The sequence below is a fragment of the Ostrinia furnacalis genome, unplaced genomic scaffold, assembly GCF_004193835.3.
Source record: "Ostrinia furnacalis isolate ACB-3 unplaced genomic scaffold, ASM419383v2 OfSCF3961, whole genome shotgun sequence".
In the NCBI taxonomy this organism is placed as follows: domain Eukaryota; kingdom Metazoa; phylum Arthropoda; class Insecta; order Lepidoptera; family Crambidae; genus Ostrinia; species Ostrinia furnacalis.
In genome coordinates, this window is record NW_021134200.1 from 386,394 (window position 1) to 410,870 (window position 24,477).

Here is a 24,477-nt window from a genome sequence, read left to right on the forward strand (position 1 = left end):
TATTTCTAAGAAAGGTACATTTATTATTTACCTTGATACATATTTAGCCACCGCTCCCGACTGCTCGCTGTTTTTTCCCTGAAAATGGATGCGAAGTGAGAAGCACGGACCAATTATTTTTAATGGACAGACTGGGCGACTATCGGTGGAGTCGCTGTGTTATTCTGCTGGGCATAGGTTCTCAAACTGTGGAGGGTTTTGCCCCCATTTGGTAGGATAGCAAATCAACCAAACATTGGGGGATCTTATATCGTTCTAAATGTTGATATTTTGCAACAAAAATGAATAATCTGATATGCTGTTGACTGTAAATACTAATATACAACCCGATAAAACTAACTGCGCACCTCGCTTGAATGCGACTCTCCCTCGCACTCACTCGCAAACCTCCCCGTGTGACGTCACGGATGCCAGGTCAGGTGTGCAGTTAATTCGATCGGGTTGTAAGTCAGAATATTCTGCAAGTCTCATCATCATCATCAACAGCTCTTTACAGTCCACTGCTGGACTATGAGCCTCCTCCACTGTAGTGGAGGGTTTTACACTTCACGAATTCAAACTAGTTCCGTCTCCTTTTTGCGAGTGTTCCACTGATGATGTCAGTCATGAGCAGTCTGCCCATCATATCTTGTGGGAGTGTGATCTTTGGAAACATGAACGTGATATAATGCTTAATTCAATACAACATACATCTGTTTCCGCAATTTATTACACCGATCTTGTCGCGACAAGGAAAAATTTCCGTGCTTTTAAGCGATTTTGTGAAAAATATTATTGGCAGGTAGTTGCTAATTGCTCATAAGATAGGCCCCCTTAATTTAATTTATTGTCCGTGGTGCATAATCTTTTTCTTAAAGGTTTTAAACCTTTGTTTGTCACCTGTCATCCGCTTTGCAATGGAGGGAAGTCGAACCTTAATTTCGAACTCCTCCTATGTTCTTCTGATTAATTTCGTTGCGGGTCCAATGACAGTTTAACTTTCCCCCGGGACAAACTTGACCTTCATTGGTTGGGTTTTTGTGGCGGTCAAGCTGTAGATCCTGGCTACACAGGAGTTGCAGTGGTGGGAACGAGAGGTGGGAATAGTCTGTAGTGGAGGGTTTTGCCATAATCTCCACGCTTGGCAGGCGGGTTGGAGATCGCAGTTTAAAAGATTGATGTTTTTCAGAGAGCGCTGCTGCCCATTCTCAGTTTGATGTGTAGTCCCTAAGTCGCCTCTTACGACACCCGCGGGAAGAGTAGGGGTTGGTGACAAATGTATTCTACTCTGCCGTCACCACACGGCAAGTCTACATGGAAAATATACTAATCGCTTACCACGACCTACCTGCCTCATCATAAGGTTCAGAATTGAACGTTTTAGCAAGTTGAAGTACTGGAGTTTGTGAGTATAATAAATACAACGGTCCAGTGAAACTTCAATTTGCCACCGTTTTGGGACCTGTGCTTTAAGTTGTAGCAACAAACTTAGTTAAGGGGCTGACTTCTTCGGGTTATTTTTAGAGGCTATCCAAAAGCAAGTACGCCATGGACGAAATAAGAGATAGGCTTTTTACTAATTAAGATCGGCATGTAAGATATTTTTTGCTACATTCGTGGGGGTGGGCCGTGAATACGTTAGAATATTAAAATTTATACAATTTAACTTGGAAATTAGAATTCAGCCGTATAAATAATAAACAAGTCTTTTCATGCATCAGATTAAACTCTGTTTTGGGTATTCAACGAAGTTCTTGTTGTTTTTAAGATGCTGTTGAAACTTTCTCTTGATGCTCTTGCTCTATAAAACCATTTAGTATCAGAGTATCATTTGATTTTTTTTTTCTTTTTATATCTGTCTTACCATACCATGTCATATTGTCCTGAGGGTACTATTTTGTCCTACTTTTGGTACTTTCTGTTTGTAATGTGTGTTTCTGTTATGCAAATAAACGTTTTATCTATCTATCTATCTATCTATCAAAAAGTAAGTCAGAAAGAGAAACGAACTTATGGCTTACGAGTAAGTCTTCTTCTAAAGTATGCAAATTGGAGAGAGAACGAATGAAAAAATACAAGTTAGTCGAAATTATATCCATCCATGGGCAATAACTTCTTCGTTTTTAACCGAATTTAAAAAAGGAGGAGGTTCTCAATTCGTTTGGTATGTTTTTTTAATAATATCAATAGCATTCTGATATAGGGGGGCTACAAAAATTTTGAGAAACGACGCTGTAATGAATATGACCATCAATTAATTTTTAAAATGATCGATCGTGTTGCTTTTATTAAAACTAGGATTGCTGTTTGAATTCAGATTGCAGTTTCGATCAAACCGGATGAAAAATAACAGTTAAAATTCAGATAAAAAAAACATCGAGTTGGGAAAACTACGTTTATATTAAAACGTGGAATACGTACGTCGTCAGCGCAGTATAGAGATCCTAGGACCGTATTAAGAAATATAAAACAAAAAAATACATTATTCAAGTCAGTGATAGCACAGAATAATAATAAGTATGGTGATAGTTCTAACTTTTGGTAAATGAATAGTCCTTCTTTTCACAACATCTTTATCCGTTCGCTTTAAGTTTGCCGCTGGCGATATGACGTCACTCGAAGGGAAGCGTCTATAACTATAACTATATTTAAAATATTTTTTATTTATTATTATTGATAAAAATTGTGTATTTGCGTAAAATAAGACACATTAATTGCGTTTAATCACTAACTAATTGCGTTTAATCGCGGTTGGGGGAGGGGACGCGCATTCCACGGACCGGCAAACTTAGCGCGAACGGGTAGTAGTGTGTTTATCCGTCAATATTAAAGCTCTGACATAGTTTAAGGGTAGGTGGATATATTGAAATATTTTCTGTGTACTAGATATAGAATAATTTAGTCATAACTATTGATGTGCCGTTCCCGAGAACGCTCTCCTCACTGAGAATATTCTCGGGAGCGCTCCCGGGAGCGTTCTCCTAAGTGAGAAAGGTTGAGAATCATGTTTATCAAATGGAAATAAACAAACTTTCTTAAGTAAAATAGTATTAAATTAAGTCGACAGATAAGTGTATATTAAACAATACACTCTATTTGCAGAGAAAGGCTATATTCTCAGTGTTCCCGAGAATATTCTCGGGAACTTTCTCGGCAATATTCTCGGCAACTGTTCCTTTATTATATTTTATTTTTTTCGTCGTGAAATGTCGTTTTAATGATATGTAAGATGACAGAAATTTCTTTTTACATGCAATTAAATAATATAACTGTAAATTTTTTCGTTTTTAACACGCTTTTATTAGGTCGTCGTGTATGTAACTAACTAAGTAATGGAATCTTAGAATCTGAATTACATGCATTTCTAAGTCTTGTATCATCATGAAACTTTATGCAGATTAGATGACAATACAATATTGTGGTACCAGCTGGTCTGATGATGGGACTGGAAGGTGGCCAAAGGAACTCCTAAACGAAACGGTGGAATCACATCGAGTTTGGGTTCATTGGATTTGTCTTTTCGATATCTTTAAGTGCTAGATAATGTCCAGGGTCCTAATGATGGAGTCAGGAGGTGGCCATAGGAACTCCTAAACGAAACGGCGGAAACTCATCGAGTTTGGGTCCGTTGGATTTGTCTTTTCGAGCACTTTAATGCTAGATGATGTCCAGGGTCCTGATGATTCCTGTTAGTAACTAAAAGCGTGTTTTTAGTTTTTAAACTATTCTTTACATTTGACATTAAGGGCATATTTCACAATCGCTTATTAAGGGCCTGTTTCGCCACTTCTGGATAAGTTGTGGATAGCCTGTCTGACGGATCATTTGACACATTTTTATATAAAATACGTGCTAGCTAGATTGATCTTAGTCTGTACGAGATTAGAATGGTTCTCAAACAGCTGAAAAACAACAAGGCACCGTAATCACGGCTGAGCTTCTGAAAGCAGGTGGAACGCCGGTACTAAAGGCTTTTCAGAAGCTGTTCGATTCCGTCATCCTCAAGGGAATTACGCCTACGGCATGGCAAAGAAGTATGGTGATACTCCTCGTCAAAAAAGGCGACAAAACCTTGTTGAAGAATTATAGACCCATTTCGCTTCTGAGCCATATCTACAAGCTGTTTTTGATAGTCATTACGAATTGTCACGCTAGCAGGCTTGACAACTTTCAGCCCCCCGAACAAGCCGGTTTCTGAAAAGGCTTTAGTACCATAGACCATAATAATATACGCTACGGCAGATTATACGGAAGATCAAGGAGTATAATCAGCCACTTTGCGTTTGTGAACTATGAGAAAGCCTTCGATTCGATTGAGACATGGGCACTATGGGCAGTGCTCAGTCTCTCCAACTGTGCCAAATTGACTATCGATCGATACATTGAAGTGTTGAAAGGCTTGTACAAACACGCCATAGTAACAGTCCGTTTCAAGATCAGGACCCGAAACTTATCTAGTTGCAGCGAGGGGTGAGACAGGGAGACGTCATCACCACCGCCCTAGAAGATGTTTTCAAGCTTCTGGGCTGGAGCGGATTTAGCAGGAAGATCTAGGCACAATGCTCGATGGCCTCAATAGAGTCTCTCAACAAGTGGGTCTCAAAATGACCATGGACAAGATTTAAAAATCATGTCTAAAAACCGTGTTGCACCCACCCCTCTAAAAGTTGGAGACTCTACACTCGAAGTTGTTGACAACAATGTATACCTGGGACAAACAGTCCAGTTAGGTAGGTCCAACTTCGAAAAAAAAAGGTCAATCATCGAATCCAGCTCGGTTGGACAGCCTTCGGGAAGCTTCACGATATTTTCACGCGGCGTCTCCGTCGCGTCGCCGCTCCGCTTTAAATCCGCTTTGAATCCACTTGAAATCCGCCAGAGTGGCAAGGGCCTTAAAACTCAGAGGCACACTCATGTTCAAATACCGTAGCTGAGTCCTAAAGCCGCAGCACGCGTTCGCCACGAAAAGCGTGAGCAAGACAGCAATATTTCACTCACACGTTTCATGCCTTGTTTATGACGAATAATTTTAACGCCCAGTTAATAAAACATCGAAGTATTACAAATAATACCACATATAAACAACAAAATTAAAATTAAAACTAAATGTATTCTGTCGAGAACACTGAGAATATTCCCGGGAGCGTTCTCGGTTCTCGAGAATATTCTCACTGGGAATATTGCCGGGAACGAGAACTTTCTCAGCGGCACATCTCTAGTCATAACAACCCACAAGGTTGGGAAAGGCATGTGCCCTACATTACTAAAATTGGCTTCAATACTCAATACTCAATATGTTTATTGATTAGTTATTTATAGATCGCTATTCTTGTTTCTTAACTTATACTGACACACTGTCCCTTTTTAGGATTCCGTACAGGAATGTTAAAGGGACTTCTCCGTTCGTTTCAGCCGAATGACGTCCACTGCTGGACAAAAGCCTCCCCCAAGGATTTCCACAACCACACCTCCCGCGACCTTCACTAGATCGTCGGTCCATCTAGAGGAGGAACTTTTCTTCCTGGAGGTTTCCTTCGGTCAGACTTCTTATTCAAATCTAAATTTTTAACATATTTGCGTTACATGTTAAGTTTAATAGGTTAGCAAATCCACCTCTCTCTATCACTCTTGTAGTACGGAGAACCCCTTATAATCTTTTCTTTTTTCTGCCTTACACATTCATAAATGACACTGGCTTGTTTTTTCAAGTAAAAGTACTAACCCAACCCAGCTATTTCCATACAGAATCCTTTCAAGGCAGTCTTCAAAGGCCCCTTGTGTGTAATCAGAAGAAATGAGCGACTCCGGATCACTGAATATCCGATAAGTTATTCGGAAAGCTGTCTACGCTACGGGATTTGGCGACGTCGTTTTTGAAGACATATTTTCGTTAGCTAAAATAATGTTATAATTTTTTTTTGCAAAACCTTATTGTATATCACATAGTGACATATAGTAGAAAAAGTCCCTTAGAAAAACATGACCCTCCTTTTAGCGCAGTCATGTAAAAAGAGGATTTGATGAATGCTGCTGACAACGCCACTCTTGTGGCGGAGTTTTGGGCTGACACTGTGCAGGTTTGTTGTCGACACGAAAAGAAAAAGAAGGTAAAAAGGACGTTCAATCAATTCCAAAATTGAAAATTTTTCCTTTCCAGGAAAGAAACCTTACAAACCTTGTCTTAACAATTACAAACAAAACATAATGGATTGTAATAGCGAAGACGTCCTTAAGCCTTAGCGAGATAATTATATTTAAGCGAATCGTTTCAAATAAACATCCTTCTTCCCCATGACGACAATGTTTGTAAACACAGTCATTTATCAAAACAAGAGGCTGTACGTGTACACGTGCGAACGAAGCGCTTCGCATTCACTCGCTTCGTTGTGCTGAAACTCCTTTTCGGCGGCCCTACTATTTGTTTTTCACTTTTTATAAGAATACTCGTGACTAAATAATATTTAAATCCTCAACTCTAAAGTTCCCGCAACAATCCAGTAAAGCAGAATCCCGCAAAACAGGACTGACAAATACAGAGTTCTATTTCATTTTGAACGACAAGTGCTTATTGTACTACCATTTTGATCAAAAGGGCAACAGTCCTCTTGGGACTTTTCAACTTTGCCCTTTTTCGTTTAAGAATTTCGTGTGCGAGAAATACCTAAAGTAGATAATAACTCAAGAAAGACTTAAGCCTGTTATCTATACTTCTATACTAATATTATAAAGCTGAAGTTATGGAATATGACGTTCAACCACCATAAGGAGCTATGGTGCATCTAATTTGCCAGTCTTGGTTTGTCTATATATACTGGGCAGGGTAAAAAACTTCGTCACCGCGATGCAGGATTGTATGCGCGATGGAGTTTGCCATAGTAAGATCGTAACAGCGCCATCTGTTGGTACGGTTTGTAGTGGCGCAATTTATTAATCACAGTTTGTTTATTTGGTTGAACGCGCTAATCTCAGGAACTACTGGACCAATTTGAAAAATTCTTTTTGTGTTGGATAGTCCGTTAATCCCTGAAGGCTTTAGGCTATATATCATCACGCTAAGACCACTAGGAGCGGAGCACCAATGAAGAATGTTTCAAATCAGTGTTTTTTTTCCTTTTGAGAGCTGACGCTGCGTAAACGGTTAAAGTTTCGCATAAATTATGTATGATAGGATTTTCCCCTTTAAAAGTTCTACAAAAAAGTCCGCAACAGCATATGTCTATATTTTATGGTTGGCTCACTGTGACCTTTTTGTCTGGATGTCTGGATGTTTGTTCCTCTTTCACGCAAAAACTAATAAACGGATTTTGTTGAAACTTTACAGTATTATTATTTATAACCCAGGCTAACATATAGGCTACAATTTATGACGATATGTGACAAACTAAATTTCAATAAATAGTTAAGAGGTGAGAAATATCTTTAAAAACGCCATCTATCGACGTGCTTTTGACGGTCGTAAACATTCATGAGAGCGAAGCCGTGAAACGTATCATTAGTCCTAATTAGGAACTAAATATTACACTTACAGAACTGTTCATAATATTTAAAATTTAATCAATAAAGATATTTTATGTAATTGAATAATTCACTGTGTTTAAACGAGCAAATCAAAGTCTAAATTAGTGACCGCCATCTATCGACGTGCTTTTGACGGTCGTTAACATTCATGAGAGCGAAGCCGTGAAAGGTTTCATTGGTCATAATTTAATTTAGTAATATTTAATTACATTAACAGAACTGTTTATAATATTAAAAAAAAATGTAATTGAATCATTCCTGTGTTTAAACGATCAAATAGTATTCAAACATTTAGATAATAACGTTAAAAAAAACCATTTAAAAATCCTATGAGAACTTTTTCGACTTCTACACGGACGAAGTCGCGGGCAAAAGCTATTTGTAAAATCATCATCATCATCATCATCATTTCATCCATAGGACGTCCACTGCTGAACATAGGCCTTTGTAAAATAATTAGACTAAATTATTAAAAGTGCCTACCCAAAGTCATTATTCCACGCGGACGAAGTCGCGGGCACAGCTAGTTAGTCCATAACTCTACAATGTGGAAATTACAGCAACACAGACAGGGTCTACAGCTTGACCGCCAAGAAAAACCCAACCAGTGAAGGTCACGTTTGTCCCGGGGGAAAGTTACACTGTCATTGGACCCGCAACGAAATTAATCAGAACAACATAGGAGTTCGAAGTTAAGTTTCGAGTAGCCAATAGTAGGGGCAGTGCAATTCGCACCATTCCCGGAGGCTGGTTTAGCCTCAAGCTCTTTACACTCGCTTTTGATGAACATAGAGTATACGTGTTATTTTTATTTTCCCGCAATCTAAAAGTATCGGGGTTCCGTACAGGCGTAGCTACAGTCGTACCAACGTACGTGTGCAAAAATAAGCTTTTGGTCGCAACAAATTTTAATACAGGGGCCGTCTAAGGCCCGGTTTCCACCAAAATGTGAGGGGAGATATGTTTGAATATTTGAATAATACAGATCTCAGATAATACAGATGTCAGATATGATGGGAGAGGTGATGTGGAAATAACGAAACCTGATTATTAAAAGACATCTCTTCTACCCGCTTTGGTGGAAGACCCCGTCTACTATAATACGACGCAAATATCTTGCCTTTACAACCTGTCTGGCCAGCATGGGGAGTGTAGGCCAAATTATTTGCCCCTGTAGGCCTAGGATGAGCGCCGCTATAAGCGTTTATCACGCCATTTTATCGATTTTACGCGATAATATACATACATTTGTCATCTAAAATCATCGATAAGATTTTATCATGGCGCACATCGTAGCCCGGCCGGTAAGTTAGAGACGGTCGTACTCCTACAGTGAGTGTGAGTGAGACAAAATGACCTGATGATGCACAACATATTCCTCCACTGTATTTCATGAACCATACTGAGGAAATAGCTACAAAATGTGTACTTCTATTTCAGCTCAGTCGGCCGTTTGGTGTAGTGGTTCGGAACGGACTACATTGCCGAGAGGTCCCGGGTTCGATTCCCGGCCGGGCAGAAATTGAAATGATAAATTTTAATTTCTGTGATGGGTGTGAGTGTTGCTACGTAATAATATGTATGTATTTACAAAAAAAGTATTTAAGTATGCTTATTGCTTATATCCGTTGTTTAGTACCCACAGTACAAGCTTTGCTTAGTTTGGGACTAGAAAGGTAATGTAAAATGCCCATTGCCCAATTTTTCTTATTTTAATTAATTTAGCTTTTAAAAACAATCAATTAAAATTAAACAACCCCCAAAAGTTCCAAACTTATGTGACAGTGAGCGGGCATATACTGTTACGGATGACCTTTGGGGCAGAAAAGTTATCGAGCGGCAACCATTGACCGGAAGACTGTGTAGGCAGGCCTCCCACTCAGTGGACCGACGATCTGCGGGGCACCGGTTGTTGTGGAAACTTTCAAGAAGCTTTTAGGTACGTCTTTTTGTTGAAGCGATTTATTCATTGAAAATTAAAAGGTGTTTTGTTATTTTCAATGTTTAAATTCGTATTTCGGAGGTGTAATACCACAAAAATCCTTTATACGTTTTATGCTATGAGTTTTTAATGCTGGGCTGACGAATCGTCAACATTCTGCTTGTGGTTAGTATGAGCACAGCGTAAATAGAAGAGCTAGTTCGGAATCAAAATCAACGTACCTACCAAAAAACTGATTACTTTATAACAACACTCCGCAACAAATAATGCGTTTTTCATCTAAAGCAGATGTAGATATCAACGTCTGTTTATGTATAATTAAGTTTCAGCACTGGCCTACTTATTGTTACGAAACAGTAGTAGAGTTAAGTAATACAACTAGTATTAATGCTTAATAAAAAACCTGTTTACAGAAAATAAATTAATTAATGAGAAACTGGTAAAGGTCGCAGGAAGCACTTTCGTGCGGGAAGCGCAAGCAAGACCGCTGTTGATGTGGCAATACTTGGGGGGCTTTGTCCAACAGTCGACAACATTTGGCTGACCGAACGAGCGAAATACTTTTATCTTTCATTAGTTTTATTTTTCACGCATAATTTTAATTATCTTGGCTGACCTATTTGTACTATGTCGGGCTCCACAAACGGCCGCATAGTTCGCTGCAACTATTCGGTAACGCGACTTACTCGCTGGAATGTTTCATAGTTCAACAATGTTGCCATGCGCGTTTTAATTAAGGATACAACTTTTAATAAATAAAGTTGCGTAGTTGTTTACAGTCAGCTTCGATAAATTAACGGAATGTTGGTATTTTGTACCCACAAGGGGACGACCTCATAAAGGTAGCAGGAAGGCGCTGGATGTAGGCCGCTACCAAGTCATTATGGAAATTATTGGGAGAGGCCCTTGTTCAGAGGGCTTAGTGTGAGTTTACATCAACCGTCGTCACTAGCGAGCGCGTCAATAAAATCTATAAAAATGGACAGTGCCAATCCATGTATGGAAGTTGGACCAAGTGCTGCCCAGAATGAAACTATAGTGCATTTTGTTCCTCAGGCCAATACTAATTTTTAAACCGGAGCGCACTGAAATCTATCCCTGGAGTTAAGAGAAAAAAGAGTTTTGTTTGGAATTATTTACATACAAAATATCATCGATGTATACCTACTACGCATAAGATTTCGCGATTTTGGCATTAAATAACACTCGTTATGTTGAACTTAACCATACTGCATCCGTACACCTTACTTTAGTACGACTTCGACATTATTTATAAACGATCAAGCGCTGTTGCAGTAGTTTGGTTAGTTGACCGAAATTAATTATTTCCAAAATAGAGCAAGAAGTTTTATCTTACAATAACTTCAATAATCGATTGTAATACACCAATGAATTGATTTTTTGCAAGGATAGAGGACTAAAACTTCTTGATTCATTTTGGAAATAATGATTTCTGTCAAGTAACCAAACTATTGCAACAGCGCTAGATCGCTTATAAAGAATGTCTAAGTCGCACTAAAGTAAGGTGTACGGATGCAGTATGGTTAAGTTCAACATAGCGAGTGTTATTTAATGCCAAAATCACGAAATCTTATGCGTAGTACGTATACATCGATGATATTTTGTATGAAAATATTTCAAAACAAAACTCTTTTTTTCTCTTAACTCCAGGGATAGATTGCAGTGCGCTTCGGTTTACACATTAGTATTGATCTGAGGAACAAAATGCACTATGGGTTGATTCTGGGCAGCACTTGGTCCAGACCCTGGCACTATCCTTTAGTTCTTGAAAGTATCCGCTAGGGTCGCTGTCCAATCCGTCATACATTTAATGTCATTTTTTTACGCAGACACTAGTAAAGACGTTTGATGTAAACCAGAGTAAATACAAATGAGTAGGTCATCTTCATAGAAACGCCCAAACGCGTTTTGTATGTGAGCGCGCCAATACGTATGCGGCGCGCACGCACACACTGACAAAATTTAGCGTGGATTAGCGGTGAGTTGCCCCGAGTTGCGCGCGCTCACATACAAACCGCGCTCGGTGCGTTTCTATGAAGATGACCTACTCATTTGTATTTACCTACTCTGTGTAAACTCACACTAAGCCCTCAGCAGTGGACGTCCTTGATACGTTTTTGTTGTCCATTTGGGTCTGGTATTTTAAGTAGCAGTGGACGGGACACATAGCTCGTGGAATTGATGGCAATTTAGGGCAGACAAGTTCTAAAGTGGCGACTACACGGGCCGTAAGGCGTAGTACAGGCAGGCTTCCTGTTCAGTGATGTGGTGACCTAGTGAGGGTCGTGAGAAACAGCTGGATGCGGACAGCGCATGGCCGGTCGTTGTGGACATCCTTGAGGAAGGCCTTAGTCCAGCCGTGGAAGTCGTTTGGTTTAGTTGGACGAAATTATCCTCCTCTGTGGTCTAGTGGTAAGACCACCTGCTTCAGACGCAGAGGTCCCGGGTTCGGTTCCCAGTGGGGGCAGATTTTCTGTTCGATTTGGATGGTGGTAGGGCTTGTTCTAAGTCCGCCTGGCTAGCTACCACCATCTTACCTAAGTCTGTCGCCATAACAACAATGTTAACAGCATTGTTGTGTTCCGGCAGTTAGAGGTGGGATAGCCAGTTCCTCCGTTGTTGAGGATTCCGGGTGAAGCTCGCTTCCACCTTCGGCCTGATCGTCACTTACCATCAGATGAGATACAGGCCAAGAGCTTCCTCGTTGTGAATAAAAAAAATGCCTATAGTTCGGATTAGTGCTATTTTGTAGAAAAAGTTTGAAGTGTTGATGGCCGACTGTATTAGGGTTCAAACTTTGCTTAGCGAAACATAATACAAGCGATTGGGCCGTTGCTTTTAGTTTGTCAAACGAAACTGCACCGTAATTGCATCAAAGGAGAGAGATGAGTTTACGAACGCTTAATAATCCTCTTGTTTGGCTTTAGTTCAACGTGAACAATAAATAAAATAAGAACAGTAGACCTGCTCAATACAACATTCTTAGGCTGGTGGCCATAGTAAATGTAGTTCGTCTTGGTAACTTTGGTAAGACCTTTCAAATGACACAAGAAGCATATCTATTGGAGCCGGGTAGGACCATTTTGCCCATTGACCTTTCAGTCTGTCACAAAAAGACTATCGCGTGCGTAGAACACATTTTCCCCCCTTTAAAAAACTAGGATATCATAAGAAGTATCCTCTTTTCTCTGGATTTCAATATCATTTAAATCAGTTCAATAACAGACGATCTGGTGAATGTCGCGGTAGGTTCCTGGATGCGGGCGGCGCATGACCGGTCTTTGTGGAAATAATTGGGGTAGGCCTTTGTCATTCGCTGAAACCAACGAACCAAAAATAAATGCACCTACTGAATTCCTCTATACTGTGACAGTGTGTTTAGTCCACATTATTTACCAATTTAGTTTAGCAAAACCACATAGTTCGACGAGAGTATGTCGTTCGTAATTGCAATAGTTACTGGCTACAATACCATGTTCCATAGTCAATATTGTATGACCGAGATTTTAATTAATTACTGAATCGTATTTCACATTGTATTGGTAAATTCAGGGGATTTATTTACAGATTGCTCAAATGTGATTGTATTTTAAAGTTATATAACTATTTTAGAGGACAATTAATTTTATGCATTATTGTTCATAACTATTTATTAATTTAGGCTATCAGTTTAGTCGCAAAACAAGTATTATGCTTCAATTATAGTGTTATGTATCTGTAATAACTTCCATAAAATTACCCTTCCTTTCCAAATTGCATACTTCAGAGAAAAACAAACCAAATAGGTACAGTACCTACTACATAGTAAACCTACCTATGTTTGTACATACAATTACATTATTGCGCTCGCTAAAAAAGTTTTCTTAACATCTTTTTACTGGTATTATCTTAATCTATTGGGACTTAGAGTATTTAGTAACTCTACATAACTAGGTATTACTTGGTCATAGCAAACTCCGCTCGATCATACCAAGAAATCTAGTAGTACCAGGCCTGTTCATCTCCGCGAGTTTACATCCAAAACAAAACACGCACGATGGCCCACCTACAGGATACTATTCGACAAGGCCTCACATACGAGCGAACATTGACTCACGCACGCGTATTCTTGTGTATGATGGAAGAAAATAAAGAAAATGGTGTACTAAATACTGAGCAGTATTTAACTGCCTAAATAATAATAAAAACACAGAATGTACTTTTTTAAGTTGCCTCAAGACACTGAGAGGTAAATAAGTAGTTAATATTATTCATGATAATTCATGCTAAATCGTGTATTTCCTCCCCCATTTTCCGCAGTTTGGCACCTCACGTCACATCATTTTACCGAAGTCAGCCTTATAGCTTCGGCGCAGTGCCGATCACTGACGTTTGTCAACAAAATGGTGCTTGACTCTTGAGACAGGCTAAATTACACCATATTGTTAATGACATTGAGCATACATTTTTTTGAATACCTTCGCGAAGTAAAACTTCTGTACGTAGTACTTATTATTATTCTGTGGTAGTACCAAATCAACTATTCAAATTCTTGAAGGTCCCCAAAACAGTCAGCTTAGAAATATACAAAAGAATAACTTGAAACCTTACCTTAAAATCTGGATACCGCTTCCAAGTAAATTGAATTGGTGATCCACAAAGGCCGATGAAACTATAGCAACTGAAACAAAAAAGACTTATTATTAAGGCCATGAATAGGGCAATATAAATAAAACATGTTATTGCTGAGATGAACTGTACTATTATAAAGGACAAACATTTTATTATCCGAACATCAGGCCTACTTAAACCGCCATGAGGAATGTAGGTCATATCTTCCATTCATCATCATCATTTCAGCCACAGGACGTCCACTGCTGAACATAGGCCTCCCCCAATGACTTCCACATCGCACGGTTGGTAGCGGCCTGCATCCAGCGCCTTCCTGCTAACTTTATCCTCCATTATCCTATGGTAAATTTGAGATCTTGAGAGGTTGAGAATTTGAGATCACAGGCTACTGAGTCCACCATGGTCCAGTGTACTCGCGACGCCTCTAACCGTCAGAAATGGAAGCACATCGCCAGGAGAGCTACCCTCTGAAATGATATCCAACACCCCACCGTGTACCTCGTCAGCACAACTATGGGTTATGATGAATGAGTATGAATTAGTCGGCCGTTTGGTGGTGGTTCAGAACGGACTACTATACCGAGAGGTCCCGAGTTCGATTCCCGGTCGGGCATAAATTGAAATATCTGTGATGGGTCTGGGTGTTTTCTATGTATAATATGTATGTATTTACAAAATAAAATGTATTTAAGTATGTTTATATCCGTTGTCTAGTACCCATAGTACAAGCTTTGCTTAGTTTGGGACTAGCGACGTAGTGTGAAATGTCCAAGGATATTTATTATTTATTTATTATTAGTAATGAAAATAATGATAAAAACTGTTCATAAGCTCTCGCCACGACTCTTTGGAATGCTTTCTATATCGCTTAGAGATCATAATAATTTTCACCATTGCATTTTAAAAACCCAAAATAGCAGCATTTGTGTCAAGTGACACTCATCCTTATAACTCATTCGGCAGACCTTTTAATTGCGCTTGCGAAGCTCAAAAAGCCCCAAATTCCCGTACTTGCTTAGACTCAAAAGAGTCCTGTTAAGTTGAAAGCGCTTTGACAAAGTCTGAATGAGGCGAGATGTAACCTAGATAAGACTTTTGTGCCTTTGGGGGTGTGTCGAGTGTGGGAACGGGGGACTAAGTTTATTTTTAACCGACTTCAAAAAAGGAGGTCTCAATTCGACTGTGTGATCGTTTTCCCTTGATCGTGCAATGATAATATTTCCATATTACATAGCATAGCCTAGTTCAATAACACTCCGTCTGGTGCAGTCGGGTAAAAACATTTAAAACTTACGATTCAGAGCAAGTAACACCAGTATTCACAAACGATGCTTGCTTAAGTGAAGCAGCAAATCGAACGCACAGCGTTGAATAGAGCTCTGAGATTGGTTCGAGAGTGACCCTGTGCGTCCACACGCACTGTGAGACCTCATAGTTATGTTTGTGAATGCGTAAGTATACAGAAGATGAAATAATAAATTGCGTAGTACAAGCCGAAGGTGAATCCACAACCACAGAGGAATTGGCTGTTTTACCTCTTTATTGCTGTTAACATTGTTGTTATGGCGACAGACTTGGGTAAAAGTGGTCTTTGGGACCCCACTTTCATAAATAGACAATTTGATTTGATTGTTTCAAACACACTGAAAGCGTCTTGTTACACAACCTACATTATACTTCTAAGTCTAAAATCTTCCTCCGATGGGATTCGAACCCATATCTGTTGTAATCCGTTAATTTCCTAATTCTAATTGGTATTCGCATTCAAATATTATTTATCAAATCCAACATTACCAGGTTTCCCGGAACCGGATGTACTAATATCCACTGCAAGCTCTAGCTTAATCAGCAAATCAATGATTTAACTGTAGGGTTGCCACATTGGATAAATTCTTCAAGACTTTATTAAGACTAATTTTATCGAATCGAGTGGGTATTGAAACTTCGTTTGCTTCGTTTGCTCTCTTACGTTTAGCTACTTAAATACAAAACTCCCAAGAGCTTTTAAAAGACTCTCATGTAAAAACGACAAAAATATTTGAAGAATATCTAGAAGTCTTAACTTCTTTATTAAATAATTTACTTTTAAATTTTTTTATTAGTTAGGTTATTTTTAGAAATCTATAATCTAAACACAATAATATCCGGAAATATTGGCAAGCATGCGGTTGTGACGTCATTTCCACCTAACTGACAACCCTAGCCACGTTAATTTAATCAACAAAATGTATAGAACACTGTTATTTTAATTATGTTACTATTAAGCTTGCCTTTATAATAACTTCAGTGCTATTTACATAAAGCTTTCAAAATTTTCCTAGGGGAATGAAATATAGAATCACTCGCTCAACGCTATTAACTTCTTACCATTTTCTTACTTAGATTTTGAGTTTTATAAAAATGTTTTAACTGTGTCCAAGTCCATTATCTGCAATGATTTTGTATTCTTATAATACCATATTATAATGTATGTATGTCTTTCAAATATGTTATTATAAATTACATTAATCATACACTAGTATTAAAATCCGCACCCTATAATGAAAGACTATCGCCCGTATTCACAAACATTACTACGAAGTCTCACAGTGCGCGTGGACGCACAGGGTGACACACGATTTGCTGCTTCAGTTAAGCAAGCATCGTTTGTGAATACGGGCGTAAGTTTCAATAAATATTTTATCCCAAAACTAAACCAAATCATACACACATTACAACCGGTATGCCAGCGTCCGGTTGTGACGTCACAAGCCTGTGTGTGACATCCCTATCCGCCTTAATTGAGTTAACAAAATGTTTGCGAGTATCCAGCTCTGTTATTGTAATTATGTTAGCACTATGTTTACTCGTACCTAATGTTTATGTAATGTTTATGTAATTACAGTATAAACCTATATGAACTGTGGAAATCTAGACGCTATACGGCCCGAGAGAGATTTGTCTGACGCCGACTGACATTACAATACTATGTCCTGAATTATGACTGACTGATAGATCAACGCACAGCCTAAACCGCTGATTGTAGAGACCTGAAACTTGGAACCCGTGTGTTATTTATATGACGTAGCGTAGACATCTGATAAGAATGGATTTTCCGAAATTCTACCCCTAGGGGACTAAGTTTGTATGGAACAAAGTGATTCCTTGGTCCAATCTACTTCAATGCATCAACAATCTTTAACAGAATTAATGGAAGTAATGGTAGTATTTTATTTAAATTTATCCCATAACGGTGTCAAAATCCCGACAGCCCTTGTAGTTGAAACAATAATTACGTTGGGTATTACGTTAAAACAATATTTGTGCTGTATCCGGAACAAACACGGTTCCCTAGGGCGTTATTGTTTTGTGTTCGGTTGAGCGTTCAATTACTATTACAGTTACGGGCTACGGCAATATTTTTAAATTGAATATCTAAATATTATGTACAAGCTCGAATTTTGAGTACCTACTAAACGTCGTATACAAAAATACATAACTTCGTACTCATTCGTACCCCACGGCTTAAAAAAAGATGGTGTCTCTTCATGAAAATACTCGTATGTAGATTTAAACCACCGTAATATGACCAGAACCACGTCTTAAAAGGACAAATATGAGAAAATCAGGCTTCCCCAACCCATATGAGGAATGTAATACAAATCCTCTATTTCCCTTTGATGAATCAGGTAGAGGTCGTTCTACCGTAGTGAAGAATAAATTATCTGATGATTATTATTATAATAAAAATCTAATAAAATCTGTCAAGGTCTATTCGATTTCATAATACACTTTAATAGGGTTCCTTTGTCATCCTTCAAGTGAAAAACCCCAAAAACACCCCAAAAGCAGACAAGAAAAGCAACTTCACAAAAGTGCCTATGAAGATACAAAGTGCCGTTCATATCTGTGAAGAAACGCTAAGTAATATTGTTGGAGACTTCGCGACTTGGCGACGTCGTTAAAACTTTCAGGACTCGAACTTGAGCAATTACGACGCTTACGGTCTATATTCTTCAGCGTAAGTCATATTTGCCACAGCCTGTGTAAAAACAGCCACACCATTTAAGATTTTTTTTGTTAAGGTTGTGAAGTTCAAGGGAAAGAAACTATTGCTGTTTTATGTCCTTAAGGTGACGACGACTTTACACCACACCTTAGTCAAAGTTAACTTAGGCTTGGCCATTTCGTTGCTACAAGAACTAGTATAAGTACCTAATGAACGATGATTAAATGTTTCACCTTACAATCATGTGACAATAGGGATTTTACATGAACATGTTTTTGGTGGATAAATACGATTAATACTGGTAGAGAAAACTTGTTTATAAATATAGGATTAAAAGTACTTTGACTTTTAATCCTAGATTTATAAACAAGAACTTGTCTGATAAAATGCATGAACGTTAAGTTGGCCAAGACATTTACTTCAAAATATTCACTTTGGTCTTTTTATTTACCCCTAAGTTTCATTTCAAAAAGAGCACTTACACGATTCACACCGCTCGCGGTCCGAATTAATGATAGTGCGAAAGCGAAACTTTATTTTATTTATTCGTCCAAAGGTTGTTTCTTCCATTTGGTCTATGTCTGACTTCAGTCTCAAGTTTTATATTTGTCTTTGAGACATCTTAAGCGTAATTAAACTCCACATGCAGTGGAATATTAGGAGCTTGTGTTATTTGTTTACCCAATCTTATTAACTTTGAGGCCCCCCAATTTAAGTTGGGAGAATTTGAGACTGCTTTGTTAATACGTGGTTGCCATGTTTTTGTTGTCAAATAAAGTAATTGTTTCGTATATTGAAAAGCCCAAAGTTCGCAGAATTGCCAAATGAAGCTCTTTCAAATTAATTAGACGTTTTGAGACGCACGTTTGTCGTCCGTTTGCAGAACCGCAAACGGAAATTATATTTTTTGGATATGTTGTATAGTTTTAAATAATTAGGTAGGTATGTGGTTTTACTAAATGTATGGAAGCTGAAAACATTGAATTTTCCGATAGATCCAGTTAATTCTGTAACCTATTACTGATACCGTTTGAAAGACTCGTGAAGTACTTTCAGGATCAGTAACCAGTTTTTCGATATCGTATAGTTTAGAAATAATCGAGTGAGTCACTCATCGTGGTGGTTAATTTATACAGGGTGGAAACCCTGTATAAATTACGCCGTTTGACTGACGTATCCCATCTTTTTTGCCTTGTCTGGAATCAATTAATAGTCGGCTTATTTTAGAACGACCGCGGCTATTTAAGAAATCGGTGCAGTTATACTTTCCCTTGATGCGAAGTACATAGCATTAGCCGCACGCTTTTGTACCTCTAAGTCGACCGGCAGTACACCAGAGGTTCCGTGCTCATAGTTCTGTAAGCTTTGCAAAGAAAAATCAGTGTAAGGCGTTGACGTTGGTAGTTTCCATCGAGCGGCTCCTATAGTAGCTTCGTCAGCCCAAACTGGTTCACCATAGCAAATGGAGCTTAGATACGTAGCCGAGTATATTATTCGGAGGAAACTTATTTAAAGTCTGGTCGCCGAGCACGTATAATTTTGTCCAATGACCCCAAGCTACATATCCTTATCGTTCTAATTATATTGCTGTCGCGACTGTGCGACGGGCGGCAGCAGTGCGTGTGCGAGCGCGACAATAATATAATTACGCACGAGCGATAAGGATGGGTAGCTTGGGGTCATTGGACATAATTCTACGTGCTCGGCGACCAGACTATAGTAAAAAAATGGGTCCCTAACCCATAGAGTATTTTTTCAAAACTGGCCACTACGCACTCTTGAAAATTTCCCAGTACCGTAGTTGACCATGATTGCGTACGCGTTCTCGCCGCGTCAGCGAGGCGATGTCATTTGCGCGGATTGAGGGCTGGGTATAAAGCTAGTACTACACTGTGAGAAAAGATATACTTTACTAAAAGCTAAATGTAGCTAGGGGTTCGCCCTTCATCATCGGTTCATATTTTCTTAAAGGTTTTAAACCTTTGTTTGTCATCTGTCATCCGCTTTGCAATGTAGGGAAGTCGAACCTCAATTTCGAACTCCTCCTATGTTCTGATTAATTTCGTTGCGGGTCCAATGACTTTAACTTTCCCCCGGGACAAACTTGACCTTCATTGGTTGGGTTTTTGTGGCGGTCAAGCTGTAGATCCTGGCTACACATTAGTTGCAGTGGTGGGAACGAGAGGTGGAAATAGTCCAGTTAGGGGTTCGCCCGCGTGAATTTTGTTGTACCAAAATCGGTGCAGTGATTGAAGTGTGAAAAGGTGAGTGATAAAAAAGTAAAAAAGTGTGATAGACCGACAACACTTGACCGAGTGCCGAGTAATTGACTTTAAATATTTTGAGTTGTCAGTTTTGCCGTAGCTACGAGACACACTGTAGCAGAGATGCGCAAGCGCACAAAATATTTCAACGCACAAACCGCTTGCTAAGCATTTTATTATAGGCTTTATTATTATTTATTTATTCACCTGGGCAAACACATCTTAAGCCCACAGGATTTAAATGGTAAAACATATCGACCCTAAAAGATACTGCACTACGTAATAGATAAGGACACGGAGGCGAACTACAAAAAAATTGGTCCAGGGCTTCATTGAACTAGAAAAGCCGCTCAACAAAAAAAATAGGCTTGAGTTCATACATAAGTAGAGTTTCAATAAAGTTTTTATTTTTCTATAGTCTGGTCTGCGAGCACGTAGAATTCTCCAATGACCCCAAGCTACCCATCCTTACCGCTCGCACACTCACTGCGGGCGCCCGTCGCACGGTCGCGACAGCAAAATAATTACGCGCGAGCGATAAGGATGGGTAGCTTGGGGTCATTGAAAATTCTACGTGCTCATAGACCGGGCCTTAGTAACTATCGCCTCTCTTACAGTGCGACCTAACCTTTACACCCAGAGTCAGTTATTGCGATAGCTCTTTCTATTGCTCGAAAAAATAGCAGTAATAACACTAGCCCTTTACGCCAACCCTCTGTGTATCTTTTATAACCCCACAAATGGGTATTAGCGCTATTCTTGCTCCCCACCTTTTCATAGACTGGACATTGGCGATAATAGGGTAGTAAAGTAGATTTTATTCGGGCATATTGGTATTGTGTTCTGGATAAGGGAATAAAATAATATAGCTGGTAATATTATTTGGTATAAAGACCACCTTTTAACGCCATAACGGCTTATACAATACATGGTATATTATGACGGCATAACATGGAATTTGATAGTAGGAAAATCCTTACTTATATTAACTCTTTCAGAACGCTGTTTTTCTACAGCATTTGAACAGAAGTACCTATACACGTTTATATTATGTACATACATTTTGACTTTGTTCGTCGTCATTTGTAAGTTCCGCCCTTCAAAGTCGTCTGGCCTAATGAATCAAATTATTTTTGACTCATATCTATGAAATGTGCGTTTTAAAATAATTATTTATGAAGTGTCCGCTCCCCTATTATTTATTTATCATTAATATATTTATGTCATAGAAAATATTGATTGAATTGATTGAAACTTGGACTCCCCAAATAACATTCTACCCTCGTTCTCCAAGTTTAGTACACCCCTAGGCTACGTAAGAATTTATCTTCAAGTCCGTTGTAAGTATATTATGTTAGACAGTGACTCTAGCATTGGTTTTTTAACTTAATAGTTTAAAAATGGGAATAATTTTCCCGCTTTCCATTTTTCATTGATGCTCTGCTCTTATTAGTCGTACTTAATAGTATTAGAATATTGCCTTCCTCTACTGTAATGGACTATTCAACACAAAAATATTTTTTCAAATCGAACCAGTAGTTCCTAAGATTAGCGCGTTCAACCAAACAAACAAACTCTTCAGCTATAATATTAGTAAGTAAATATAGATAATTTTTTTTGCGCTGTTAATAAGTTCATAAAAGGTTAACAAAGATGAAACTTTTGTGTGAGAAATCATCATCATCATCATCATTTTAGCCATAAAACGTCCACTGCTGAACATAGGCCTTCCCCAATGATTTCCATGTTCATTGATTGGTAGCGGCCTGCGTCCAGCGCCTTCCTGATGATGTCTACCTTTATGATGTCGTCGGTGAGAAAATTAAAAGGTAATATTGATAGGGGCCGATAAAAATAACTTCGAATTAGGCCAAAAACCCCGTGGGCGAAGTCATGGACGTAGAAATTAATAATAGGACATAGTATTATTTTCTACTAGGTATAACTACACTTGGCGTCAAATAAATCGCACCTCCCGCGACAAGAAAATTCAAACGTAACCCCACTTTCCACCAATATTGGTTCCGTTTCAAAGCTTAGTTCTAAACTTCATTTCATTAAGGGAGAGGTTTTTATTTTACCTCAAAATAGCGACAGGTAGTTACGAACTTTTATGGTTATAAATCGTTAACTATCTGTTAAAGAGGACAAGTGAGAACATTATTTGGTTTTGAACCACAAAAATTGCTCTAATTGGTCCCAGAGGTGGGCTTTTTTCAAGTCACCTGTTAATTGTTTATAAAAAAAAAATGTGTTTTTCTTCAAGTTTATTTATTACTAGCATTCCGCCCGCGGCTTCGCACGCGTGAAATTTCGTTTGTCACAGATCGTCATAAATTATAGCCTATATGTTATTCTGGATTATGAACAATAATACTGTAAAGTTTCATCAATATCCGTTCAGTGGTTTTTGAGCCTATTCATTACAAACATACAAACATACAAAAATAGGTACAAATCTTTCCTCTTTATAATATTAGATATAGATTGGGCTTTCTAACAACAATATTGGTGGGGCACCATGATTGTGTCTGAAGAAAATCTTTAAAGTTATTGTCGCGGGAGGTGCAATTTATTTGACGTTGAGTGTATTACATACGAAAATAGTTCACTAAGCCAATAATAAGAATAGAAGTCGACTGTCCAGGGAATTCGGAGATATAAAAGGACCGGACTAACTTTATTTATTGTATCGGATTATTCGGCATCAAAGGGAAGGTCACTTTTAGATGAATAAAGCATTGTTACTATCGTTTTATGTCATTAATTTCGATGTTATAAGTTATTTTGCATGATTATCTAATAGTTATTGACTTGAAAGAGATTTACCTTTACTGATACTTACGCTAGTTTTAGTAAGTTTGTACTTACTTTGTGAAATCTTCATACTTTCATAGTTTTCAAATAAATTCTAGATTGAATAATGTTTAATTTTGAATTAGACGATATTACAATTTTACCTGTTTTGCCCGAATTATTTTTTACATGATGTAACGCACAACTTTAGAAAAACCACCGGCAAAGGAAAAGTAAAAAACCTTAATGAATTGTAATTAAAATGATGAAATATGTGTAAGATATATTATTTTCCAAGTATTGATTAGTAATTAACGATGTTATAACAATTTGTAACAACTTACCAAAACAAAACAAAAACAGCAGACACTTCCAAAACTTCAAATCCATTTTCGCAACACAAAGTCAGTCAAAACAAAATCGAATCGCGCGTCCACATTTGAAATTAGAATCCATTTAACACTTTTCCTGCCACATTATTATTTTTTATTCAACCTGCCAGTTATTTTTTCGAGTTACGAATCCGAGTTCGCGGTTTCCCGCTCTTTTGGGGAGCAAGACGTGCGTTCTCCCGCCAACTAGGGGTTGTACTGACGTAGAGTCGGGAGGTTGTGTACTGATACAGGGGTGTACTATCTAACCATAGATTACGTAGAGCTCTCAAATTGAGTGATAAATGGCTCGCAGTGGGCGGTTCCATGATCTATGACGTAATGCACTGATTCGTTTAAACTTTGAGGTTAGATTGAGTGGTGACTTACGGTTTTGTAAATTGGGTGTAATGGAATGGTGTATTCTGATAGCGATTTGTTTCCAATCTCATTAACTTCAAATTGCAAAATTCCTTTATTTCAGTTATGTAGTTTAAACAGAATATCTCTCTTTCTTTATTCTCTAGAGTTTTTTTACACTCTAGGGAAGTCAAAAATATTTACTTAGAAAGGAAAGGAATATAAATTATTAATTTTAGATTGTCAAGTCTGGTGACAGAAACTTACTAGCCATCGATGCTAACTGTTTAAGACAAACATAACCCTCCAGACACAGTCGGGTAAAAACGGTAGCCGTTTAAAACAATATTTATTTCCCTTTTAACTTCAAGTAAAATGTTTACACTTATTTCAAAAGTAACAGCAAGAATGTAGCAGGGAAAGATTTCCCGTCTCAAAATCGATTTCCTTTGCAGTGACTTTTCCACGGATATTTTCGACTCGAGTATGGCAACACTCGAACGGATCATCATTTTAAAAAGCATTTCACTGCTCTGTTAAACTTTTAAAATGTTTATTTGATATTGTGTTACATGTTTCCAAGTTTTTTTATCATTTGAATTGTTGTTAGGTACGGTTTTCGTTAGT

The 24,477-nt window shown here is 38.3% G+C and overlaps 1 long non-coding RNA gene across 1 annotated transcript; it reads right to left on the reverse strand.

Annotated features, from left to right (window-relative positions):
- Positions 1 to 29: 29 nt before the first annotated feature.
- LOC114358490 (uncharacterized) lies at positions 30 to 23,679 on the reverse strand. Its single transcript, XR_003656377.1, has 3 exons — positions 23,464 to 23,679; positions 14,051 to 14,120; positions 30 to 78 (listed from the first exon to the last, which is right to left on the reverse strand). It is a non-coding gene; the product is annotated as an uncharacterized LOC114358490 (long non-coding RNA).
- Positions 23,680 to 24,477: the final 798 nt, after the last annotated feature.